The following is a 20,971-nucleotide window of genomic DNA, read 5'->3' as shown; positions in this document are numbered from 1 at the left end:
CGTTATATGGTATAACATTATAAACGTATTACGTTATATGGTATATCGTTATAACGTGCTACGTTATATGGTATAACGTTATAACGTATTACGTTATTTGGAATAACGTTATAACGTATTATGCTATATACAATAACGTCATAACGTACTACGTTATATGGTATAACGTTATAACGTATTACGTTATATCGAATAACGTTATAACGTATTACGTTATATAAAATATCGTTATATGGTATAACGTGATAACGTATTACATTATGTGGCATAACGTTATAACGTATTACGTTATATAACATAAAGTTTTGACGTATTTCGTTATATGGTATAACGTTATAACGTATTACGTTATATGAAATATCGTTATATGGTATAACGTGATAACGTTATAACGTATTACGTTATATAACATAATGTTATAACGTACTACATTATATGGCATAACGTTATAGCGTATTACGTTATAAAAAATATCGTTATATGGTATAACGTTATATCGTATTACTTTATATGATATAACGTTATATCGTATTACGTTATGTGGTATAACGTTATAACGTATTACGTTATTTGGAATAACGTTATAACGTATTATGCTATATACAATAACGTCATAACGTACTACGTTATATGGTATAACGTTATAACGTATTACGTTATATCGAATAACGTTATAACGTATTACGTTATATGGTATAACGTTATAACGTATTACGCTATATATAATATCGTTATATGGTATAACGTTATAACGAATTACGTTATATGGTATAACGTTATAACGTATTACGTTATATCGAATAACGTTATAGCGTATTACGATATATGGAATAACGTTGTAACGTATTACGTAATATGGTATAACGTTATAACGTATTACAGTATATAACATATCGTTATAACGTATTACATTATGTGGTATAACGTTATATAAAATATCGTTATTTGGTATAACGTTATAACGTATTATGTTATATGGTATAACGTTGTAACGTATGACGTTATACGGTACAACGTTATAACGTATTACGATACATAAAATATCTGTATATGGTATAACGATATAACCTACTACGTCATATGGTATAGCGTTATAGCGGATTACGTCATGTGGTATAACGTTATAACGTATTACGTTATATCAAATATCGTTATATGGTATAACGTTATAACCTATTACGTTATGTAGTATATCGTTATAACGTATTACGTTACATAAAATATCGTTATATGGTATAACGTTATAACCTATTACGTTACATAAAATATCGTTATACGGTATATCGTTATAACGTATTACGTTATGTGGTATAACGTTGTAACGTATTACCTTATATGGTATAACGTTATAAAGTATTGCGTTATATAAAATATCTGTATATGGTATAACGTTATAACGTATTATGTTATATGGTATAACGTTGTAACGTATTTCGTTATATGCTATAACGTTATAACGTATTACGTTATATAAAATATCGTTATATGGTATAACGTTATAACGTATTACGTTATATGGTATAACGTTGTAACGTATGACGTTATACGGTACAACGTTATAACGTATTACGATACATAAAATATCTGTATATGGTACAACGATATAACCTACTACGTCATATGGTATAGCGTTATAGCGGATTACGTCATGTGGTATAACGTTATAACGTATTACGTTATATCAAATATCGTTATATGGTATAACGTTATAACCTATTACGTTATGTAGTATATCGTTATAACGTATTACGTTACATAAAATATCGTTATATGGTATAACGTTATAACCTATTACGTTACATAAAATATCGTTATACGGTATATCGTTATAACGTATTACGTTATGTGGTATAACGTTGTAACGTATTACCTTATATGGTATAACGTTATAAAGTATTGCGTTATATAAAATATCTGTATATGGTATAACGTTATAACGTATTATGTTATATGGTATAACGTTGTAACGTATTACGTTATATGCTATAACGTTATAACGTATTACGTTATATAAAATATCGTTATATGGTATAACGTTATAACGTATTACGTTATATGGTATAAAGTTATAACGTAATACGTTATATAAAATATCATTATGTGGTATAACGTTATAACGTATTACATTATATGGTATAACGTTATATAAAATATCGTTATTTGGTATAACGTTATATAAAATATCGTTATTTGGTATAACGTTATATAAAATATCGTTATTTGGTATAACGTTATAACGTATTACGTTATATGGTATAACGTTATAACGTATTACGTTATATGGTATAAGGTTATAACGTATTACGTTATATCGAATAACGTTATAACGTATTACGTTATATGGTATAACGTTATAACGTATTACGTTATATGGAATAACGTTATAACGTATTATGTTATATACACTAACGTCATAACGTACTACGTTATATGGTATAACGTTATATGGTATAACGTTATAACGTATTACGTTATATGGAATAACGTTATAACGTATTATCTTATATACAATAACGTCATAACGTACTACGTTATATGGTACAACGTTATAACGTATTACGTTATATGGAATAACGTTATAACGTATTACGTTATATGATATAACGTTATAAACGTATTACGTTATACGGTATAACGTTATAACGTATTTCGTTATATGGTATAACGTTATAACGTATTACGTTATATGGTATAACGTTATAACGTATTAAGTTATATAAAATATCGTTATATGGTATAACGTGATAACGTATTACGTTATGTGGAATAACGTTATAACGTATTACGTTATATAAAATATCGTTATATGGTATAACGTGATAACGTATTACGTTATATAAAATATTGATATAAGGTATAACGTGATAACGTATTAGCTTGCATGGTACAACGTTATAACGTATTATGTTATATGGTATAACGTTATAACGTATTACGTTATATGGTATAACGTTATAACGAATTACGTTATATGGTATAACGTTATAACGGATATCGTTATATGGTATAGCGCTATAACGTGTCACGTTATATAAAATATCGTTATATGGTATAACATTATAACGTATTACGTTATATGGTATATCGTTATAACGTATTACGTTATATGGTATAACGTTATAACGTATTACGTTATTTGGAATAACGTTATAACGTATTATGCTATATACAATAACGTCATAACGTACTACGTTATGTGGTATAACGTTATAACGTATTACGTTATATCGAATAACGTTATAACGTATTACGTTATATGGTATAACGTTATAACGTATTACGCTATATATAATATCGTTATATGGTATAACGTTATAACGAATTACGTTATATGGTATAACGTTATAACGTATTACGTTATATCGAATAACGTTATAACGTATTACGATATATGGAATAACGTTGTAACGTATTATGTTATATACAATATCGTCATAACGTACTACGTTATATGGTATAACGTTATAACGTATTACGTTATATGGTATAAGGTTATAACGTATTACGTTATATCGAATAACGTTATAACGTATTACGTTATATGGTATAACGTTATAACGTATTACGTTATATGGAATAACGTTATAACGTATTACGTTATATAACATAACGTTATAACGTATTACGATATATGGAATAACGTTGTAACGTATTATGTTATATACAATATCGTCATAACGTACTACGTTATATGGTATAACGTTATAACGTATTACGTTACATGGTATAAGGTTATAACGTATTACGTTATATCGAATAATGTTATAACGTATTACGTTATATGATATAACGTTATAAACGTATTACGTTATACGGTATAACGTTATAACGTATTTCGTTATATGGTATAACGTTATAACGTATTACGTTATATGGTATAACGTTATAACGTATTAAGTTATATAAAATATCGTTATATGGTATAACGTGATAACGTATTACGTTATGTGGAATAACGTTATAACGTATTACGTTATATAAAATATCGTTATATGGTATAACGTGATAACGTATTACGTTATATAAAATATTGATATAAGGTATAACGTGATAACGTATTACCTTGCATGGTACAACGTTATAACGTATTATGTTATATGGTATAACGTTATAACGTATTACGTTATATGGTATAACGTTATAACGAATTACGTTATATGGTATAACGTTATAACGGATATCGTTATATGGTATAGCGTTATAACGTGTCACCTTATATAAAATATCGTTATATGGTATAACATTATAACGTATTACGTTATATGGTATATCGTTATAACGTATTACGTTATATGGTATAACGTTATAACGTATTACGTTATTTGGAATAACGTTATAACGTATTATGCTATATACAATAACGTCATAACGTACTACGTTATATGGTATAACGTTATAACGTATTACGTTATATCGAATAACGTTATAACGTATTACGTTATATGGTATAACGTTATAACGTATTAGGCTATATATAATATCGTTATATGGTATAACGTTATAACGAATTACGTTATATGGTATAACGTTATAACGTATTACGTTATATCGAATAACGTTATAACGTATTACGATATATGGAATAACGTTGTAACGTATTATGTTATATACAAGATCGTCATAACGTACTACGTTATATGGTATAACGTTATAACGTATTACGTTATATGGTATAAGGTTATAACGTATTACGTTATATCGAATAACGTTATAACGTATTACGTTATATGGTATAACGTTATAACGTATTACGTTATATGGAATAACGTTATAACGTATTATGTTATATGCAATAACGTCATAACGTACTACGTCATATGGTATAACGTTATAACGTATTACGTTATATGGAATAACGTTATAACGTATTATGTTATATACAATAACGTCATAACGTACTACGTTATATGGTATAACGTTATAACGTATTACGTTATATCGAATAACGTTATAACGTATTACGTTATATAAAATATCGTTACATGGTATAACGTTATAACGTATTACGTTATATGGTATAACGTTATAACGTATTACGTTATATCGAATAACGTTATAACGTATTACGTTATATGGTATAACGTTATAACGTATTACGCTATATATAATATCGTTATATGGTATAACGTTATAACGTATTACGTTATATGGTATAACGTTATAACGTATTACGTTATATGGAATAACGTTATAACGTATTATGTTATATACAATAACGTCATAACGTACTACGTTATATGGTATAACGTTATAACGTATTACGTTATATGGAATAACGTTATAACGTATTATGTTATATACAATAACGTCATAACGTACTACGTTATATGGTATAACGTTATAACGTATTACGTTATATCGAATAACGTTATAACGTATTACGTTATATGGTATAACGTTATAACGTATTACGCTATATATAATATCGTTATATGGTATAACGTTATAACGTATTACGTTATATGGTATAACGTTATAACGTATTACGTTATACGGTATAACGTTATAACGTATTACGTTATTTGGAATAACGTTATAACGTATTATGTTATATAAAATAACGTCGTAACGTAATACGTTACGTGGTATAACGTTATAACGTATTACGTTATATGGTATAAGGTTATAACGTATTACGTTATATAGAATAACGTTATAACGTATTACGATATATGGAATAACGTTGTAACGTATTATGTTATATACAAGATCGTCATAACGTACTACGTTATATGGTATAACGTTATAACGTATTACGTTATATGGTATAAGGTTATAACGTATTACGTTATATCGAATAACGTTATAACGTATTACGTTATATGGTATAACGTTATAACGTATTACGTTATATGGAATAACGTTATAACGTATTATGTTATATACAATAACGTCATAACGTACTACGTCATATGGTATAACGTTATAACGTATTACGTTATATGGAATAACGTTATAACGTATTATGTTATATACAATAACGTCATAACGTACTACGTTATATGGTATAACGTTATAACGTATTACGTTATATGGAATAACGTTATAACGTATTATGTTATATACAATAACGTCATAACGTACTACGTTATATGGTATAACGTTGTAACGTATTACGTTATATGGAATAACGTTATAACGTATTATGTTATATACAATAACGTCATAACGTACTACGTTATATGGTATAACGTTATAACGTATTACGTTATATCGAATAACGTTATAACGTATTACGTTATATGGTATAACGTTATAACGTATTACGCTATATATAATATCGTTATATGGTATAACGTTATAACGTATTACGTTATATGGTATAACGTTATAACGTATTACGTTATATCGAATAACGTTATAACGTATTACGTTATATGGTATAACGTTATAACGTATTACGCTATATATAATATCGTTATATGGTATAACGTTATAACGTATTACCTTACATGGTACAACGTTATAACGTATTATGTTATATGGAATAACGTTATAACGTATTACGTTATATGGTATAAGGTTATAACGTATTACGTTATATCGAATAACGTTATAACGTATTACGTTATATGGTATAACGTTATAACGTATTACGTTATATGGAATAACGTTATAACGTATTACGTTATATAACATGACGTTATAACGTATTACGATATATGGAATAACGTTGTAACGTATTATGTTATATACAATATCGTCATAACGTACTACGTTATATGGTATAACGTTATAACGTATTACGTTATATGGTATAAGGTTATAACGTATTACGTTATATCGAATAATGTTATAACGTATTACGTTATATGATATAACGTTATAAACGTATTACGTTATACGGTATAACGTTATAACGTATTTCGTTATATGGTATAACGTTATAACGTATTACGTTATATGGAATAACGTTATAACGTATTAAGTTATATAAAATATCGTTATTTGGTATAACGTTATAACGTATTATGTTATATGGTATAACGTTGTAACGTATGACGTTATACGGTACAACGTTATAACGTATTACGATACATAAAATATCTGTATATGGTATAACGATATAACCTACTACGTCATATGGTATAGCGTTATAGCGGATTACGTCATGTGGTATAACGTTATAACGTATTACGTTATATCAAATATCGTTATATGGTATAACGTTATAACCTACTACGTTATGTAGTATATCGTTATAACGTATTACGTTACATAAAATATCGTTATATGGTATAACGTTATAACCTATTACGTTACATAAAATATCGTTATACGGTATATCGTTATAACGTATTACGTTATGTGGTATAACGTTGTAACGTATTACCTTATATGGTATAACGTTATAAAGTATTGCGTTATATAAAATATCTGTATATGGTATAACGTTATAACGTATTATGTTATATGGTATAACGTTGTAACGTATTTCGTTATATGCTATAACGTTATAACGTATTACGTTATATAAAATATCGTTATATGGTATAACGTTATAACGTATTACGTTATATGGTATAACGTTGTAACGTATGACGTTATACGGTACAACGTTATAACGTATTACGATACATAAAATATCTGTATATGGTACAACGATATAACCTACTACGTCATATGGTATAGCGTTATAGCGGATTACGTCATGTGGTATAACGTTATAACGTATTACGTTATATCAAATATCGTTATATGGTATAACGTTATAACCTATTACGTTATGTAGTATATCGTTATAACGTATTACGTTACATAAAATATCGTTATATGGTATAACGTTATAACCTATTACGTTACATAAAATTTCGTTATACGGTATATCGTTATAACGTATTACGTTATGTGGTATAACGTTGTAACGTATTACCTTATATGGTATAACGTTATAAAGTATTGCGTTATATAAAATATCTGTATATGGTATAACGTTATAACGTATTATGTTATATGGTATAACGTTGTAACGTATTACGTTATATGCTATAACGTTATAACGTATTACGTTATATAAAATATCGTTATATGGTATAACGTTATAACGTATTACGTTATATGGTATAAAGTTATAACGTAATACGTTATATAAAATATCATTATGTGGTATAACGTTATAACGTATTACATTATATGGTATAACGTTATATAAAATATCGTTATTTGGTATAACGTTATATAAAATATCGTTATTTGGTATAACGTTATAACGTATTACGTTATATGGTATAACGTTATAACGTATTACGTTATATGGTATAACGTTATAACGGATATCGTTATATGGTAGTAGCGTTATAACGTGTCACGTTATATAAAATATCGTTATATGGTATAACATTATAACGTATTACGTTATATGGTATATCGTTATAACGTGCTACGTTATATGGTATAACGTTATAACGTATTACGTTATTTGGAATAACGTTATAACGTATTATGCTATATACAATAACGTCATAACGTACTACGTTATATGGTATAACGTTATAACGTATTACGTTATATCGAATAACGTTATAACGTATTACGTTATATAAAATATCGTTATATGGTATAACGTGATAACGTATTACATTATGTGGCATAACGTTATAACGTATTACGTTATATAACATAAAGTTTTGACGTATTTCGTTATATGGTATAACGTTATAACGTATTACGTTATATGAAATATCGTTATATGGTATAACGTGATAACGTTATAACGTATTACGTTATATAACATAATGTTATAACGTACTACATTATATGGCATAACGTTATAGCGTATTACGTTATAAAAAATATCGTTATATGGTATAACGTTATATCGTATTACTTTATATGATATAACGTTATATCGTATTACGTTATGTGGTATAACGTTATAACGTATTACGTTATTTGGAATAACGTTATAACGTATTATGCTATATACAATAACGTCATAACGTACTACGTTATATGGTATAACGTTATAACGTATTACGTTATATCGAATAACGTTATAACGTATTACGTTATATGGTATAACGTTATAACGTATTACGCTATATATAATATCGTTATATGGTATAACGTTATAACGAATTACGTTATATGGTATAACGTTATAACGTATTACGTTATATCGAATAACGTTATAGCGTATTACGATATATGGAATAACGTTGTAACGTATTACGTAATATGGTATAACGTTATAACGTATTACAGTATATAACATATCGTTATAACGTATTACATTATGTGGTATAACGTTATATAAAATATCGTTATTTGGTATAACGTTATAACGTATTATGTTATATGGTATAACGTTGTAACGTATGACGTTATACGGTACAACGTTATAACGTATTACGATACATAAAATATCTGTATATGGTATAACGATATAACCTACTACGTCATATGGTATAGCGTTATAGCGGATTACGTCATGTGGTATAACGTTATAACGTATTACGTTATATCAAATATCGTTATATGGTATAACGTTATAACCTATTACGTTATGTAGTATATCGTTATAACGTATTACGTTACATAAAATATCGTTATATGGTATAACGTTATAACCTATTACGTTACATAAAATATCGTTATACGGTATATCGTTATAACGTATTACGTTATGTGGTATAACGTTGTAACGTATTACCTTATATGGTATAACGTTATAAAGTATTGCGTTATATAAAATATCTGTATATGGTATAACGTTATAACGTATTATGTTATATGGTATAACGTTGTAACGTATTTCGTTATATGCTATAACGTTATAACGTATTACGTTATATAAAATATCGTTATATGGTATAACGTTATAACGTATTACGTTATATGGTATAACGTTGTAACGTATGACGTTATACGGTACAACGTTATAACGTATTACGATACATAAAATATCTGTATATGGTACAACGATATAACCTACTACGTCATATGGTATAGCGTTATAGCGGATTACGTCATGTGGTATAACGTTATAACGTATTACGTTATATCAAATATCGTTATATGGTATAACGTTATAACCTATTACGTTATGTAGTATATCGTTATAACGTATTACGTTACATAAAATATCGTTATATGGTATAACGTTATAACCTATTACGTTACATAAAATTTCGTTATACGGTATATCGTTATAACGTATTACGTTATGTGGTATAACGTTGTAACGTATTACCTTATATGGTATAACGTTATAAAGTATTGCGTTATATAAAATATCTGTATATGGTATAACGTTATAACGTATTATGTTATATGGTATAACGTTGTAACGTATTACGTTATATGCTATAACGTTATAACGTATTACGTTATATAAAATATCGTTATATGGTATAACGTTATAACGTATTACGTTATATGGTATAAAGTTATAACGTAATACGTTATATAAAATATCATTATGTGGTATAACGTTATAACGTATTACATTATATGGTATAACGTTATATAAAATATCGTTATTTGGTATAACGTTATATAAAATATCGTTATTTGGTATAACGTTATAACGTATTACGTTATATGGTATAACGTTATAACGTATTACGTTATATGGTATAACGTTATAACGTATTACGTTATATGGTATAAGGTTATAACGTATTACGTTATATGGTATAACGTTATAACGTATTACGTTATTTGGAATAACGTTATAACGTATTATGCTATATACAATAACGTCATAACGTACTACGTTATATGGTATAACGTTATAACGTATTACGTTATATCGAATAACGTTATAACGTATTATGTTATATGGTATAACGTTGTAACGTATTACGTTATATGCTATAACGTTATAACGTATTACGTTATATAAAATATCGTTATATGGTATAACGTTATAACGCATTACGTTATATGGTATAAAGTTATAACGTAATACGTTATATAAAATATCATTATGTGGTATAACGTTATAACGTATTACATTATATGGTATAACGTTATATAAAATATCGTTATTTGGTATAACGTTATATAAAATATCGTTATTTGGTATAACGATATAACCTATTACGTCATATGGTATAGCGTTATAACGGATTACGTTATGTGGTATAACGTTAAACGTATTACAGTATATAACATATCGTTATAACGTATTACGTTATATAAAATATCTTTACATGGTATAACGTTATAACGTATTCCCTTATATGGTGTAACGTTATAACGTATTACGTTATATGGTATATCGTTGTAACGTATCACGTTATATGGTACAACGTTATAACGTATTACGTTATATGGTATAAAGTTTTAACGTAATACGTTATATAAAATATCATTATATGGTATAACGTTATATAAAATATCGTTATTTGGTATAACGTTATAACGTATTACGTTATATGGTATAACGTTATAACGTATTACGTTATGTGGTATAACGTTAAACGTATTACAGTATATAACATATCGTTATAACGTAATACGTTATATAAAATATCATTATATGGTATAACGTTATAACGTATTACATTATATGGTATAACGTTATATAAAATATCGTTATTTGGTATAACGTTATAACGTATTACGTTATATGGTATAAGGTTATAACGTATTACGTTATATCGAATAACGTTATAACGTATTACGTTATATGGTATAACGTTATAACGTATTACGTTATATGGTATAACGTTATAACGTATTACATTATATTGTATAACATTATAACGTATCACGTTAAATAAAATATCGTTATATGCTACAACGTTATAACGAATTACGTTATATGGTATAACGTTGTAACGTATTACGTTATATGGTACAACGTTATAACGTATTACGTTATATAAAATATCTTTATATGGTATAACGTTATAACGTATTACGTTATATTGTATAACGTTATTACGTATTACGTTATATAAAATATCGTTACATGGTATAATATTATAACGTATTACGTTATATGGTATAACGTTATAAAGCATTACGTCATATAAAATATCGTTATATCGTATAACGCTATAACGTATTACGTTACGTGGTATAACGTTATTATTTATTACGGTATATAAAATATCACTATATTTTATAATGTTATAACGTATTACATTATATGGTATAATGTTATATAAAATATCGTTACATGGTATAAGGTTTTAACGCATTACGTTAAGTGGTATAACGTTATAACGCATTACGTTATATGGTATAACGTTATAACGTATTACATTATATGGTATATCGTTATAACGTATTACGTTATATAAAATATCGTTACATGGTATAACGTTATAACGTATTACGTTATATAAAATATCGTTATATGGTATAACGTTGTAACGTATTACGTTATATGGTATAAAGTTATAACGTAATGCGTTATATAAAATATCATTATATGGTATAACGTTATAACGTATTACATTATATGGTATAACGTTATATAAAATATCGTTATTTGGTATAACGTTATAACGTATTACGTTATATGGTATAACGTTAAACGTATTACAGTATATAACATATCGTTATAACGTATTACGTTATATAAAATATCGTTATATGGTATAACGTTATAACGTATTCCGTTATATTGTATAACGTTATGACGTATTACGTTATATAAAATATCGTTACATGGTATAACGTTATAACGTATTACGTTGTATGGTATAACGTTATAACGTATTACGTTATATGGTATAACGTTATAACGTATTACATTATATGGTATAACATTATAACGTATCACGTTAAATAAAATATCGTTATATGCTATAACGTTATAACGAATTACGTTATATGGTATAACGTTGTAACGTATTACGTTATATGGTGCAACGTTATAACGTATTACGTTATATAAAATATCTTTATATGCTATAACGCTATACCGTATAAAGCGTTATAACGTGTTACCTTATGTGGTATATCGTTATAACGTAATACGTTATATAAAATTTCATTATATGGTATAACGTTATAACGTATTACATTGTATGGTATAACGTTATAAAGTATTACATTATATAAAATATCGTTATATGGTATAAAATTATAACGTATTACGTTATATGGTATAACGTCGTAACGTATTACGTTATATGGTTTAACGTTATAACGTAATACGTTATATAAAATATCATTATATGTTATAACGTTATAACGTATTACATTATATGGTATAACGTTATATAAAATTTCGTTATTTGGTATAACGTTATAACGTATTACGTTATATGGTATAACGTTGTAACGTATTACGTTATATGGTATAACGTTATAGCGTATTACGTTATATGCTATATCGTTATAACGTAACCCATAGAACACCGGATGACAAACGCAAACTAAACAACGCAACTAGAAAGCTATCCAAAACCATAAAGAGCTAAAAAAACGACTGTTTCCAAAAATACCTCTCCAGCTTACATACAATGCAAATAATCCCACCAATCCGCCGTCCGCAAGGTGGATGTGCGCGAAGCCCTATAGAAAAAGCCGACCTGTTTGCTAAATACTTGTCTAAAGTATTCAAACCCCATTCCCCCAAAGCTGCCGCGGACGTTACTCAATACTTGCTCACCCCCTTCCAACTGTCCCCTCCTATCGAACCCTTCACTTCTGCAGAGATTATAGAAACAATCAGTCGCCTAAACCCCGAGAAAGCAGCAGGACACGACCTAATAGGCAATAAAGCAATCAAGGAACTTCCCATAAAAGGGATAGCACTCATCACATCAATTTTTAATGCTATCCTTCTCCTTGAACACTATCCTAAGGCCTGGAAAATCTCATTGATTACCCTCATCCCTAAACCCGGTAAACCGATATACGAAACCAGCTCCTATCGCCCAATCAGTCTTTTACCTAACCTGTCCAAACTATTCGAGAAGATGCTCACGAACCGACTTCTTCCACTCCTAGAGAACTTGAAAACACTCCCAGATCACCAATTCGGCTTCCGAAAACAACACTCAACAGTAGAGCAAATCCACCGCATAACTCATACGATCAGCCAAACACTCGAAAAGAAAAAATATTGCTCAGCGGTTTTCCTAGACATCCAACAGGCATTCGACAAAGTATGGCATGAAGGGCTACTATATAAGCTTAAAAAGTTCCTACCTCACCCCTACTACTCCATCCTAAAATCCTACCTAACCAACAGACAATTCATGGTTAAATGCCTAGACGCCACTTCCGCAACATTCCCAATAGAATCCGGCATACCCCAAGGTAGTGTCCTCGGACCCCTACTGTACTCCATCTACACTGCCGACCTACCTATATCAAACGATATAACAATAGCGACATTTGCAGACGACACAGCGCTATTAGCTACCCACGCAGACCCGGTAATAGCCTCATCCACTCTCCAGCGAAGTCTCGACTCCATGGAAAAGTGGTTTCATAAATGGGGCTTCAAAATCAACGAAAAGAAATCCTCACATGTAACCTTCACGCTCCGAAAACAAACCTGCCCCCAAGTCACCATCAACAATGCAACAGTTCCTAGCAGGGACTCAGTCCGATACCTGGGCATGACCCTGGACAGGAGACTAACGTGGAAGAAACACATCTCAGATAAAACGAAGCAACTAAAGGACAAACTAAAAAAACTCTATTGGCTCAGGGGCCGACGCTCCAAACTAAACATACAGAATAAAATTACCCTCTACAAGACCGTAATAAAACCTGTCTGGACCTACGGAATCCAACTATGGGGAACAGCAAGTAACTCCAATATCGAAATACTACAAGGCTTCCAATCGAAAACGCTAAGATCCTTAATAGACGCGCCTTGGTATGTTACCAACGAAACCATCCATCGCGACCTCAAGATACCCACAGTCAAAGAGGAAATAGCAAAATACAGCGACAGATATAGCAAAAGAGTCAACAAACACCGAAACCCCCTAATCACTGGACTACTTGACACGACGGACCAGATTCGCAGGCTGAAGAGGCACTACCCGCTAGACCTAAACGCTAGATTCATTTAGTTATCCAAACTAAGCATATGCACTTACTTATAATACTTATAAATTATACCTATCTATAATAAGTATTAACTTATTGTAAATAAACAGCCATGTCACTGCGCCACGCCAGAAAAATTACTGAAAATTCTCAACGCGAGAATTGATTGTAATTTCAACAAATAAATAAAAAAAAAAAAATGTTAGTAAGTAATTGTAACATGACTGTTATCTGCTGTGTTTGCTGTCTGAGGAGTTCGTTTTGGTCGCTTATCATTTTTGTAAGTATTTCGGTGTCTTTTATAGAATGTTTTATTAACTCTTTGATTTCTATAAATCGTTGCTGTGGTTGTTCTGTTCTTGGTTGTCTAAGGGTGACAACCGGTTGACTACTTGCGCGTAGCTTCGGTTTCTAGCGGTGTTGGTGTTAGTGTGGTTATTGTTCCTTGCGTGCTGTGTTTTTGGTGTTGACGTAGGTTCTGTGTTGTCCTGTTGCGTGTGGAGATTGTTGTGTGTCCTGTTACGAAGCGGCGGAAAATGAGTTGGTAGGTGTGGAAGTTGGCGTTCAGGGTCCTAAGTATCTTGGTGAGTTTTCTGCAAGCTTCTGGGTTCGTCGGCAGTATTTTTACTTTGTTGTTATTTATCTTTAAGTTGTAGTCCTCCTTGGAGATATCTCTCTCTCTAAGGACTTGATCATTGTTTGGATGTCGATGACATCATCAACAAATATTGGTGGGGGAGGGGAGATTCTCTGTGCGTGTTGGTTTGGCGGCGGGTCTGCGATTTCCATGGCGTCGTTTATGGATTCCAATACGGCGAACCTGTTGAGGGTGTTTATTTGTATCGTTGATTGTTCGTTCCGGGCGTCGATTGTGTTTGATTTTAGTGTTTCTATTTTTCGTTTTTTTGTATTATTGGCGTCGTTGGTACGGGGGGATCTGCTGCACTTCTGCCACGGAGGAGGTAGCGCGAGGTAGTTGCGAATTTGCTCAGGAGAGCCTGGTCGTGATTGCTGGGCTATCATCGAGCTAGTTAATTCGAAATGAATAACTAGTCGTGAGGCTATGAGGCTAGTATTCGGGTTGGGGTTAGGTGCGTGGGATTTTCTTCTCCCTAAAGGGTAGGAAACACTTGGCTGTGTTCACTTTCGACGGTTGGGCGACACGTGTTGTTTTCGAACTTCACTGGGCACTAGAGACACGTCTGCACGCTTCGGCACTCCACAGCGAGCTGATTGTTCATTACATGCTGTGTATTTGGTGTTGACATAGATTCTGTGTTGTCCTGTTGACACGCTATAGATGTAAGAGAAAATCAAAGCGTTAAAAATATAACACAAGTACCGATCTCTCCGGCCAATTATTTTAATCTTTAATCGTAAATCCTTCCGAAACATTCCTTTTCTTTCCTCCAAGCACACATGTTAACGTATTTGTCACCCCATTTCCCAAGACGACACAAGTAACATCAGACTACAAAAAGCATAAAAAATGTTATATTATAGAACCATGAATACAACCACGGAAAATCTTGCTCGATCGTTGCGACATAGAACCTGAAATATCATCCGGCTCATAGTTGAATCGAATCCATGGAAACCATTATTAAAGGCAATTTAATTGTTGGTTGAGATGTAACTGCAGATTAGGGTCAGGGTGAAGTTCAGCAGCAAGAATAAAAAGAGGCTGCAGGTGGAGACGGAACATTGAACATCCGTGCGACTGGTTTCTCGAGATTTCACGCTGCTTTCCAACAGGTAGTTTCCTCGGAACACTCACCAAAACAACCAAACGGAAACTCCATGTATCGTTCTAAACGAAGCCGAACCATTGAAACTGATTGTTCCACGCGGGAGGTAGAAGTCCTTGCGTCTTTTTCATGACTGACTACTTCTGACCGATCATCCCGCATCCTGAATGGGCCACCTGCAGTTACCACAGGGAACACGGATGCATGATAAATTCGAGCCGTTCGACCCGATTGTTACCTAATCCTTTTTATTAGTACCGATCTGGCTACGTTGATCGTATCTGACCTCCTCCATCATGAATCGTTTCATTGTTTTGTCGACGATCAAGTTGAAACATGCGGTTTCGGTAGATAAGGAAAAGATCTATCGAACGATCGATGTTCGGGAATGTTAAAAGAGGGTTGCGGTTCGGTAAAAAATTTGTCATGAGCCTGTTTGCACGATAATTTAGTAACTCTTGGAAAACAGGCGATCGTAGAGTTGCAAGTCGACCCACTGCTATTTTTCGTAAAACAGTGGCAGACAGGGAAAGTTCTACTTTTTTCTACAAATTTCATAAAATCGTTTGAAGTCAGGAAAACATATCGCGGCAGAAAATAAAGTTATGATCAATTACGAGACTGAAGAGATGACAGTTTTGAGAGGTGAAATGCGTGACTAAATCCAGTATTGTCAAAATCTTGATCGACATCGCTATGAATTTTATCCAGCCGTTTGTGAATTGACAAGCGAGTAATCGCGGAATAGATGTAAACTTGTGCTTCGTAAGTAATTTTTGCCATGTGATGTCGATTGTCTAGTCGAAATCAGCTGGCTTGTATCCTGTAAAATTGCAACAGTAATTTGTAGGAATCCTTTGTATTGAAAACTTGTAACTTGCGATATGTAAAATTTCATTAATAATATTAGTTCAGTTGTAAAAGAGAATAGTGACGATAAGTATCCGTGGGCTGAGCTATGTTATGTAGTTGAAAACGATAACAAAGTTTTTGAAATTAGGTAGTAGATAACAAAGTGGAACAACATATTTAGAAGCTAGACTCACGAGATCAGATAAATATCGTTAGTACTGAATTAGCAGCAGCACAAGCAGGGAAACATTAATGTAGACGAAGATCAAAGTAATTTCGCTGTCCGCTCCCAAAAGTGATATCTTTTGATCAGATATTTTTGTTTAATAATAAAGCTACTTGATCGAGATAAGAAACGTTAAACGACATTCGTCGATAACGTGAATTCTTACAAGTATTCAAATAAGTGATTACCCTGCGAGATTACGATCAAACTCACACACAGTAGCATTCGGACGGATCAAACAATATAATAGTAAAATTGTCTTTTCACAAGTTCTTTCTTCTCGGCAGCGTGGAAACAATGTAACTTTTCATCGCGCGGATTCGCGTCTGAAAAGACGCGAAGCACGGAAGCGAGAGCCACGTGAATCAAAGTACGCCTCGCACAAAGATAGGAGTTGTTGAAGAACACTACAGATCGAAGATGGCCCAAAGTATTCTCGCAACACTTGACCCAATTTCCTACTTCGTCGTGTAATTACCAAGCGAATAATCAAGTTACCAAGCAGTCGTCTGCTTCGAAGACAAACGACCGAGCACCAATTCCATATCTCCGCTTCTATAGGCGCGAAAACAAACGCGTGTTAACGTGAGCGACTTCCAACACTTCCAAGACTTTCCGGAGTACTAGAGCGTCGAATCATATTCCAAGTGGCTAGAATTCTGATAGTCTCAGAGAACGTAAAATCGTCTCAAAACTGAGAGTCGAATGCCTGTCACTAATTATAATTCGTCGTAATTTTGTACTTTTTGGGATGTCATCGCTTAAATGTCACTGACGGAAAGAGTCGATGCGATATCAATCGCGTTATATACACACGGTACATAAAATGAGAAATTTGATGGAACGTGGGCATCGCATGAGCATCGACGATCCGTATCGTCATGCGCAGTTGAATCTTTGATGATCACGTCGATTTCGCGATTCTCTGCAAGACGAGACGAAAAAGAACGAGAGAAGAAGGAAGAAGAAACGCGATCGTTCGAAGACGCATCGATGTCCACGCTACTCTCCGTTCTGTCGTCCTGTCGTCCTGTATTGGGTCTCTATAAAACACCAGCTGAAAAAGAAGCGCTGAATAGCCGAAGCCCGACTAAAAACCGGATTTGCTCTCGTTACACGATGCCAAAAAAACGAAGCAGTTGGCTGCGACGCGGTGCAGGTGGATTGCCAGATGGTTAGAACGGAAACAGTGAATGAAGAAACGAAAAGAAACGAAAGAAACACACTCTGTTCATCCCATCGTGCGAACACAAACGCATGACAGGGCAAACGCCAGCCGAATATACCAATTTTGATTTCCGGTTCCGTGATTCCCTCCATTTCTTCTCCCTTCGTTTAACTGGATTTTAAATGTCAGGTGTGATAATTAACTATAAACGAAGCGCAGATAAGCCGAACAAAAGGAGTACGATGACAGCTTAATGATAGGAAATGTGGAGCAAACTGGGATACGCGGGTCATGACGCATATTAATATCTTTCTAAGATAAGAGTTGCAATATGTGGCCAACGGATGATGTTACGTTCGCGGCTGGACCTCGTGATAGTAAGAAATCAATCGCAGAACAGAGAACGTCGTAGTTTTTCATCCATTGAAAGTTCAAGAATTTCGAGTTAAAAAGTTTCAGTGTCGCGTTGATGAATTGAGCTTTTTATAACGCTCGGATTTAAAGAATCTATTACGGTAAGAACTGAATTATATTCCAAAGTCTTTACACGGTGTTTTAATGTTTTAAATGAAGCTAGGCACCTGGTTTTGCCCATACTTTCTATATACAGTGTAAAAAACGTCATTTAGTCTTCATTCCTGTTTGCTATCATTGAAAGAAAATGTTATATTTCTTTCTTTATATATTTTGAGACGAACTCTTCATTCGTTCCAAGCCATAAGACGAGTGGATACATTGCATTATAATGTAATATATTATGTTGTACGTGTTAAGGAGGGCTACGACACCCTTATTTGTAATTGTTGTTCAATAATGATTAATATGATTTTTGTCTATATTTATGAAGATTATATATATATATATATATATATATATATATATATATATATATGTCTCTCTTTAATGGACAGTATTTTGGAATTGTGATAAGGGTTGTATTAGAATAAAGTAGGTGCAAAAGAAGATAATGTGTTTTCTACCCTTTGCTGTTTACAACTATTATTGATTGGCGTTTTTTAAGCATATTTATTAATTGTAAAACGAAAATATTTAAAAAAAATAGGATAAGTGTGGTTCCGACCGGGATCGAACCGGCGACCTTCTGCGTGTAAAGCAGATGTGATAACCGCTACACCACGGAACCCGCTGGTAGCAGTTTTTCGTTAACATGAATCTACTACACCATTATTTTACCACTATATTTATATTATATTGTCAAGATCTTTACTTACAAATAACATCTAATATAAAAATTATACAACATTAGAAATTATAACAATCAACTAAGGAATTTTTAATTCAAAATTACTTACTCCAGTCACCATCAGATGGCAGCACATCACTGATAAAAAATAGTTCTATAATTGTAACGTCATGGGATTGACTAAGTATAGAATAGACCTGATATTAAATGGAACTTCATGTCTCACATTTTGAACTATCGATCTCGAGAAGAATCACATATCTTGAAACGATCAATATTTTATTGTGACTATTATTGTCAATATTTAAGATTCTCAACATTATTATATATATTAAGAGACCATCTAAAGTCTGGGCGATCAATATATATTGTCAATAGAATGTTGAGAACCTTAAATATTGACAATAATGTTGATCGTCTGAACGTTCCTATAGGTCCTTTGCGATTTGCTACAGAGAATATAGAAATTATCGCATGACATTCTGTAATACCGACCGTTCAGAACTGTGCACGATAAAATAATTAAAATCTTAGTAAAATTATTAAATAAATTGAAAGAATGGATATCATATTATTTTTACTAAATTTTTAACACAAAAAGCAAAATTGAAATTTATTCTATAAGAGAAAAATATAAATTTTGTATTGATTAAATTACATAGAATTTAATGACAGATAAGGACTATAAGAAAAGATAATAGGGATATGGTTAATTATAGATTTTTATTACTTGTATAAATGGTATAAAGTCGAATACAATTAACAAAATGATGTTCCGGATGGCGGAGCTGATACATTTTGCA

At 31.3% G+C, this 20,971-nt stretch overlaps 1 non-coding gene across 1 annotated transcript; it reads right to left on the bottom strand.

Moving 5' to 3' along the window:
• Nucleotides 1–20,035: 20,035 nt before the first annotated feature.
• On the bottom strand, nt 20,036–20,108 carry Trnav-uac. Its single transcript has one exon. It is a non-coding gene; the product is annotated as a tRNA-Val (tRNA).
• Between the last annotated feature and the right edge of the window lie 863 nt (nt 20,109–20,971).

This window comes from Bombus bifarius, unplaced genomic scaffold (genome assembly GCF_011952205.1).
Source record: "Bombus bifarius isolate JDL3187 unplaced genomic scaffold, Bbif_JDL3187 scf7180000008231_frag, whole genome shotgun sequence".
NCBI lineage: Eukaryota > Metazoa > Arthropoda > Insecta > Hymenoptera > Apidae > Bombus > Bombus bifarius.
This window is presented reverse-complemented; position numbering and strand designations above follow the sequence as displayed.